The following is a 9,052-nucleotide window of genomic DNA, read 5'->3' as shown; positions in this document are numbered from 1 at the left end:
CTTCTTTGTGCCTTAACTTGTACCCCGTGTAAGCACACTAAAACATCATTCTATTAGCCATCCCACTCCCTATAGAGTACAAAGTACGCAGGAAAGAGCTGAAATGAGACATAGGCCTGGGTAGCATTAATGTCTACCCAGTACTGTATCTCTAGTATTTCCAGCTATAAAACTCTACCAAAGAGCAAAGTTTCGGCAAAGTTCTTCTCCAAGGTGAGATAATCTGTATTAATTGCACACCCCAGATCCCAATTCAGGTGAAGAAAGTTGGGCTGTGTTTCATGAACTCCATCCTATTTTAGCAGAGGTTACAGTACATCTCTTTGGGTAATCAGGATGGAGTTCCCTGCTCACTGGATGTGAAGGCTAAGGTTCCAGAAGGGTGGCTCAGGAGGAATTTAAATTGGTACAAGCTGATCTCATTGCGACACCTGATCCTCCAGTGACTGTCTAGCCATTGAGGAGTGTGTGGGAGGCCTTGACCTCAAGCAGTGAGCTCTTGAGCAGGTGATGGGCAAAGAAAGGGTTGCCATCATGAGCTGTCCATTGTCGTTTAGTCGTTTAGTCGTGTCCGACTCTTCGTGACCCCATGGACCAGAGCACGCCAGGCTCTCCTGTCTTCCACCGCCTCCCAGAGTTGTGTCAAATTCATGTTGGTTGCTTCGCAGACTCTGTCCAGCCATCTCATCCTCGGTCGTCCCCTTCTCCTCTTGCCATCACACTTTCCTAACATCAAGGTCTTTTACAGGGAGTCTTCTCTTCTCATGAAATGGCCAAAGTATTGGAGCCTCAGCTTCAGGATCTGTCCTTCCAGTGAGCACTCAGGGTTGATTTCCTTTAGAATTGATAGGTTTGTTCTCCTTTCAGTCCATAGCAGCAGGTTAAGATCAGCTCTTACCCGGCTTATCTTCCCATTACCCCTGCCCCTAATGGAGTCCGCAGGATCATTCCTCTGTCTGTCACCGGCCTCTATGACACTTTTGAGGGAAGCTAAATCTTTACATGCATGCATGAAACTATAATTTCTGGGAGCAGATAGCTGTGTGCTAATGTCTTAGTCTGTTGGCAGAAAAACAAGTCTTTGGTGACTTAATAATGAACAAGTTTAACGAGGCATAAGCTTTTGCAGATGGCAGCCCACATCGCTGGGTGCAAGATACCAATAGCAGGAATAGCATCTGGGCACAACGAGGTTGGGGTTTTGATTCCCCACTGTGTCTTCCTGACAGGGGCTGGACTTGATGATCCATAGAGTCCCTTCCTGCTCTGCAGTTCTCAGATGATGAGAGAAGGTCTTTGCTCATTTCCCCTGCCTACAGCAGGGAAATCATGAAATTACACATCCCGGGAGTCCGTAGGATGGAGCTATGCTGTGCTAAACTGGAATTGGACTGTTGTAACTGTATAATGCAGACCCACCTGGTGACAGTTATTGACTTGGTGACACGCCCATGTTTGTCACTGTGTGAGGTGTGAAGTGGCTTGGAAAGTGGAAAACAAGAAGCATTAGGATTTCTAAGTCAATAGCATTGTTGAGTCAACCACCAAATGGGCAAGTTGTTATGCTGCTTCGTTGCTTCTTCTGCTGACAGATGGCGTGAAAAGCCAGGGTCTGACCCATCTGAGAGAGACACTGAGGCACACTATTTTATGAATGAATGCAAGCATCATGTTGCAGGCAATGAGGTGCCAAATGGCTCTGTCAAAAGAAGCTCAGCAGCTTCTTTTAACGGGATCAAAAGGGGTCATACGGTAGGTGTACTTATTCTTTTTTCCCCCTGCATGAAGGGTAGTGGTAAGGTCTTCCACGTAGATCTTCCACACACAAAAAGTCAAAGTAGGCACATCTCCAAAATGTTTCAGCCAAGAGAAGGCTGATGAGGCTGAGTCTTGGAGAGGCGGATGTGTTGAGCTAACCATCAACACCACAATCACAGAAAGATGCTCAGACTCAGACTTGGGTAAGTCTGAAAGCTAGGGTGTTTAGTGATTAGCATGTGGATATACAGCTCAGAAGTGCATGATAGATACTTGTTGCTGGAAGAGGGAATTGCTTAAGTGCTGATTGGGTGTGGTTGTCGCAACAGGAGCTTTTCCTAACCTCCTGTAATTTGCCAATTAGCTTGCTTTGTTCTGTGATTGGTTGTCAAGCCACAAGTGTGCTTTTTTTGGTGAGTCCGATTTGTCTGACAAAAAAAAAAAAAGGCAAATCACATCTTTTGAACACTGATGAGATTTCAGCTGTAATGACAGGTTATCCGTAATGCAGATCTACCCCTGAGACTGATAAAACCTAGGTTTCAAACCTCCAGCTCTATCACAAAGGTTACTTGGGGGGGGGGGGCTGGCTTTATCACTTAGTTTAACCTACTTCACAGGATTGTTATGAGGGTAAAACGGAAGGATATTATGCCTGCTATCCAAAGCTTGGCCAAAGTTAATTCTCTGGGCCACCACGCCACTGGCCATGTTGACTGGAGATTCCAGGATGGGTAGTCCAGAAGGTGTAACGTTTCCAAACACTGATACCCCACTGGCCATTGTCTCTCAGTAGGAGCTCTCCAAGGTCCTGAGGAAGCTGAGTTTGGCCGCACGTTGTTGTTAGTATCATGAAGTCGCTTCCAACTTTAATGAAAGTGAGATCTCTAAAATGTCCTTTGCTCAACAGCCCTGCTCAAGCACAAGCCCACAGCTTTCTTTAGAGAGTCACCCCATCTCATATTCGGTCTTCCTCTTTGCCTGAAATACCCTGTTTCAATTTACTGGACAACTTCCATGCCCATCTTCAGCCATATTGGAACTACCAGATGGACCATTTATGCAACACAGTATAAACCAGGTATGGGAAATCTATGGTTTTGCAGATGATGCTGAATGACAGCATCATGCCCTACCATGGACTGTGCCAGATAGGACCCAAAAATCTGAAAACTAACAATAGGTGATGGGCCATAGATTCTCCATTTCTGGTGTAAATGGACATTCAAACAGATGCCACTTTTTCACTTTGCCTTACTGCCCATGGGCTATCTTTCTGATGCCAAGTATCAACTCTTTATGCACTTATATTTTTTTTAAAAAACTATCTATATGTTGTTTTTAAATATATATGTTTTTATTGGTCTAGTTGTATGGATCTTAATAATAACTAGCACCATGAACTAGAAAAGTATCAACAGCCCAACCACATACCATTTTGCTATGTAATTTTCCAATAATAGCATGACTTAATTGAGTTTTATTTCACAACCACCTGCCAAACACAGTATACTCATACCCCTACAGATCCTTCTCTCTTGCATGCAATTCCTCTTACATATGGAGGTTGCCCTTCATCATAGATCATAAAGATGTAGGAGGATATCTAGCCCAGATGGAAATAATTCCTCTCTCTCTCTCTCTCTCTCTCTCTCTCTCTCTCTCTCTCCCCCCCCCCTGTGCTTGGTGGTGGAAATCCCATCAACTTTCTTTCTTCTTCTTGAAGACTCCCAAGGAGAATGAGCCCCCCACCTACCCATTCCCTTCGATATTTATTGTCCCATTTGTGAACTTCCCTTACTGTCAAGAGGTCTAATATTCAACCAAAATCCATCCACCCAAATCTAAAGCCTGTGGAACTTGGGACCACAGAGAACCTGGATTTGCTTTCATCTATGCAATGGTCCTTCAGATGGTTCCAGACATAACTTGGAAGCTATGATTCTGGATGATACTTCCTAGAATCTCCCAGCTTGAGTGTTCATGCTGGTTGGATGTTTCTGGGAAGTGTAGTCCAAAAGCATAACTTTGCCAAGTCTCTCTGCCATGTCAGAGATCAGCCTCCTGTTTTCCAGGCCAATCAATCCAGGTCATCTCATTAACATTCTTTCACGTCACTGACCATCTTTCATTGGAGTTTTATCCACTGAAATAATTCCAATGTACTTGTGTCTTCCTTAAGTCCCAGAGGCAACATTCCAGGTGAGATAGACCTTGTAGCAAACATGGCATCACAGTTGCTTCTCATGATAGGGAAACAACGATCCTAATAATGCCATCTGAAATGAGATTTGCCTTTTTTTTACATCTGCATCACACTGATGGCTCATGGTAATGTGGTGATGATGTTTTGTGTCACTGAAAGGAGGGGAGGGTGGAGTTTATCCTCTAGAGAGGCAAGTGGCACCTTAAGCTCCAATTACTCTCAACTGATTAGGTGTAATTTAACAGCCATTATGACGAAGGATATCCTGATGCTTTGCAGTGGAATCCAAGGCTTCCTTAGAAAGATACCAAGCGGCCTTGCTATGTTGTTAGCATGAGTAATCCACCAACAGATGAACCCCTTAGATATGCAGATCCCATGGAAATGAGTGGGTACCAATCTCTTGGAAGATCTCCGACAGCCAGCGTGGCTGTGTGCAATAGAGGGCAAATTACTCCTGTCTAAGAGCCAATTAAAGCAATGGAACTTAATTGCAAAACAGAGTACAGAGGTTGTGTTGATTTTCACTGAAATTCTAATCCACACAAGCATTTCAACTCTCTATAACCTGGGAAACGTGGGTGTCTAAGACGAATGCCACACAAACACCAACACTAATATCGAATGCAAATTCAGCATCTTGGCAATCTCCCTTTTCTCTTTCACTTGTCTGTGTGAGTTTCAGGAGTCTAGTTCTTGAGGCTATGTCTTTTTAAAATGGCGAAGTGTCCAGGTGGGAAGCAGGGGCTAATTTGTGTTGGATGATGGCACAGCAACCTGTGTAGCTCTTCATGCCTCCCCATGGCCATTTCTGCTGCTGGGGGGGATCATCAAGGAGGAGACGGATGGGAAAATAAGAAGACATTGATTGATGCACCTTCTCCCTGGGTTGAAAAGTCAGTCAATGCCCATGAGTTGTGTTGAACATTCACTCTCCCTGTAGACAAGTGCTTGCCAACCTTGGGTCCCCAGATGTTCTTGGTCTCAATGGGCCCAAGTTCCTGATTTCAATTGAATATCAGGAAAAAACTTCCTAACTATTAGAGCAGTACAACAATGGAACCCATTATTTTGAGAGGTGGTGAGTGCTGCAGCCTTCAAGAGAAACTTAGACAACCACCTGGCAGATATCCTTTGATTTATATTCCTGCCTTGAGCAGGGAAGTAGACTCCATGGCCTTATAGGCCCCTTCCAACTTCATGACTGTATGATTCTATCTCATATTTTATTTACTTATCTAAACTCTACCTTTCTCCTAAGAAAAAGGACTCAAGGCAGCTTATATCAATAAAAGCACAATATTCAAAGCTAAAAACAGCAAACGATTCAAATATTAGAAAAGTAATAACACTATATTAAAAATGTTAGGTAAAAGCATGATGAAAACAGATTTAGAAGCAACAAAATATAAAACACCCTCTTTATTGTCTCCTAGACAATTAGTCTAAGAGTCTCATCTCCTTTGTGGTCTGGACGGTGAAGGGGTGAAAGGATGTCCTGTCCCTCTACCTCCCTGAGATCTTCAGGAAGCATGTTCAGCAAACGCGCGCGCACACACACACACACACACACACACACACACACACACACACACACACACACACACACACACACACACACACTGCTAACATTGCACTCATCCAAGCCTCGGTGTGTTGTGTACACGTGAAGCCTTCCTCTGCTGCCAGACTGTGAGTCAACTTCATGCCCAAGTTCTAACCCGAGAGAAAATGCATTGCTTTGCTTTGCTTCTCTCGACCAGATCGAGGAGAGGAAAGGGGGAAAAAGAGGTCGATCCTTGTTTGCCTGGGAGGGGGGCGGTACACGAGATGGATCTGGTCGCTTGTCTTGCAACCAGAGGAAACATACAGAGATCTTGAAATATTTCATTCCATTGCGGAAACCCTGTTAGGTAGTCAAGAAGTGCGATCAGGCTTGTCGCTTATACCAAACAAATCCTGGTGGTTTTTAAGATACCACAAAACTCCTTTTTTTTCCCCTGGGCAGGGGGAAAGCACAGAGAATGGTTTCTAATTACTGGGAGCCAGAAACGAGTCTCTGTTATTGAGGAAACATCAATCAACCATCACACCCTGGGAAGGCATGAATGGTCAGGCTGTCACCCCATGTATTTCTCCATCAACCGGCAGACACGTTCCTTGGTTCATATCCCTTGGCAGCCTGCCGTCCTCCCCTTTTGCCCAACCAATCAGTACCTGAGCTTGGAAAAGTCATATTTTTAGTCCACCGCTTCCAGGATCCCCCCCCCCCCCGCGAGGTGGCAGGTGACAGGGCAAGATCCAAACAGCCCGCCCGTGTCTGCCGCGGCCGGGTCCAACCTCTGAACACACGGGCTAGGGGACTGGGGAGACCATCCTGCCACCCCCTCACCCCCCGCATGGGTTTTCCCTTGTTGAAAAGGTAATGCAAGATGATCGGGAAAGGGGTGATGATGATAACTCAGTAACTGAGCAAAGGCCTTGGACACTCTTAGGGAGATGGGGAAGCTGCCCACACTAGGGTGGGAGGTAGGGGGCCGAAACTTAGAGGGTGATAGGTTTGCTGGTGGGAGGCTGCAACCCCATCCATGGGTATTGCTTCCGAATGGGCTCTGCCCTGAATGCGAATCCAGCCTCCAGCCACACCTTCCCAGGCAGACAAAGACCCAAAACAGGCAGATCTGATGTTGTCATTCCATCCTTTCATTTCTACTTCCTTCCTTCTCTCCCCCCACCCCAAGCCCATCTGGCGAGATCCAAGCTTAGCCAACAAAGACCCAAATTGCTACTCATGGCCCTGGATACTCCCCACCATAAGGCCAGGTGACTCCCAGCCCACACCTGCCTGCCTTCATACCACAACAGGCCAGAACACATCCCCCTCACCCTCCTTCTGCATGAACGGCGAGGATCCAGGCTCTGCGGGGAGGGAGGAGGCAGCAGCACCACCCGGCAGCCGATGAGAAGATTTCAGATTTGGAGCAAGGCATCTCATTCCGAGTGAGCAGATGAGGTGGGACAAAGCCCTGCCGGACTCGGAACACCCAAATCCTGCTGCTTCTGTGTGTGGATGGCAGCGCAATGAAGCCCATGTTGGCAGCATCAAAGGTCTGGGACTTTCTGAGTAGCAGGGAATACGGCATCACCTGCCCTAACCTTTAGGCTTCCCTGTCTCTTCTGAGCTTAAAGGCAGCTGCTGCAGTAGATGGGAAAGAAAGCAATTGTCCCAAGCACAGTATATTGTTGCATACGATCTCTAATGTGATGAAAATTATTTCAGGGCGGTTTGGTCTTGAATTGAGAATGTAAATCCCTTAACCTTACAAAACACCTGCTCCTCAGTGGTTGAGACACACGGGTCCAACTGCTGGCATATCTGGACCCTTTCTATGGGGTGGAAAGGCTGGCAGTGGGGACCTTTGTGACGCGCATCTGCACCCTCAAATGCACTGCACCACTATATAGAAACGCTGGTGTGCTTCTCAGCCTGTGTTTGTGTGCATGGGCTTTGGGAGGAATGTAAATTCCCCTCAGATCTACATGCCATTGCCTTCCAGGAGACACAGAAGATGCTGACCACCACTGGCTTCGAATGCAGCATGTTTTGAATTGACTCCCAAGATTTCTAATTGGAAAAAAAAAATTGCAGGTAGCAAGCAAGAGGGAAAACTGTCCTTCCTGGGGAGACTGAAAGGCTGAGAGTCAATAGTAAACATCCTGGATTGATCCCGAACCACTGGCAACATCCTCTGGTCCAATCCTCCCAGGTCCCATTAGGATGTTTTACATCACACAAACCTACCTGTCCTGCGCCACAGATGCTGAGATTATCTGGACATCCCCTAAACCAGCATTTGGGTGGCGAAAGAGATCCAAGGGCTCGTGAGCGCATGATGACAGAACCGTGGCCCTCGGAGCCCCACTACAGAGGTGGGAGGATTCCTGGAGAGAGCCCTTCCTCCTAGGCCATCTGCTGTTCTTGCCTCTGATGTGACTGGAGTAATGTAATCAACCAAGAATCTCGTCTTACTGGACGGGTGACCGGAGCGTAGGCTGCCGTTATAAAAGGAACTGTGGAGGCGTTGTGGCCACAACAGCTCCTTGTCCTCCTCCTCCAGACATCTGTGGGAGCTCCCTGACCTTCCCGGGATCCTTCATCAGGAGATATTTGCTTCCATGCGGCTCGGTTTTGGAGATTAAAAGGCTGCCTGAGCCACCTCTCTAGGAAGACAACTCGAGGAAGCCGAATTGCCTGCCCGGCTGGTACAAACTGGTCACTCGGGAAGGAAGCAGCTGAAAAGGCCACGGGTAGACGGCTGGAAATTTGACTTCTCAGCCGTTCTACCTGCCAAGGAACTGGGGGGAGTTTTTGCAGGTGAGTACTTGAGGGAAGGCGACCCATCTTTTCTATTCTAAATCTAAGAATCGCTTGAATTAAGCAGGAAATCCACAGGATAGGAAAGGAGGAAAGGAGGAAACAAATTAAACCCTAAGAAGGATACAAGTGATGTTTATTTACTCATTTGTTTTACTTAAAATATTTCTACCCTGCCGTTAGAACCCAAGGCAGATGTTGAGCACTGTCTCCCAGTTTGTTGATCTCTAGCTGCTGGCTGGGTAGCTCCGTGGTTTAGGGATCTGTTGGGCGTTTGATTCATCGCTGGGCCTCCCAGGAGAAGAGCCTGCCTGGGTGGCCTTGGGCAAGCTGGACAGTAGTTCCAGGGCCATCCCCTGGAAGAAGTGAATGGAAAACCACTTCTGAATATGCTCTACCTAGAAAACCCTGGAAAAGGTTGCCATAAGTCAGAGTTGACTTGATGGCACATCATGATGATGTTGATGTCTCTCCTGGCTTGATATTGCTAGACCTCCTTTACACGAAGAATAGGAGAAAGAGAAGGAGACAAAATGATGGGATGGCTAGGAGTGGGGTGGGTGGGAGAGGGACTGAAAGAGGAAAATGGAAAGAAAAGGCAAGGGTGGAGAGAGAGGGGGAAAGAGGAAGAGAGAAGGAAAAGATTGATATATCTTATTTAGAATTGAAAACAGATAGCACTTCTGGGTCTAGGAGATTCATTTACAGGGAGA

This window comes from Pogona vitticeps, chromosome 8 (assembly GCF_051106095.1).
Source record: "Pogona vitticeps strain Pit_001003342236 chromosome 8, PviZW2.1, whole genome shotgun sequence".
Taxonomy (NCBI): Eukaryota; Metazoa; Chordata; class Lepidosauria; order Squamata; family Agamidae; genus Pogona; species Pogona vitticeps.
Note: the sequence above shows the minus strand (reverse complement) of the source record.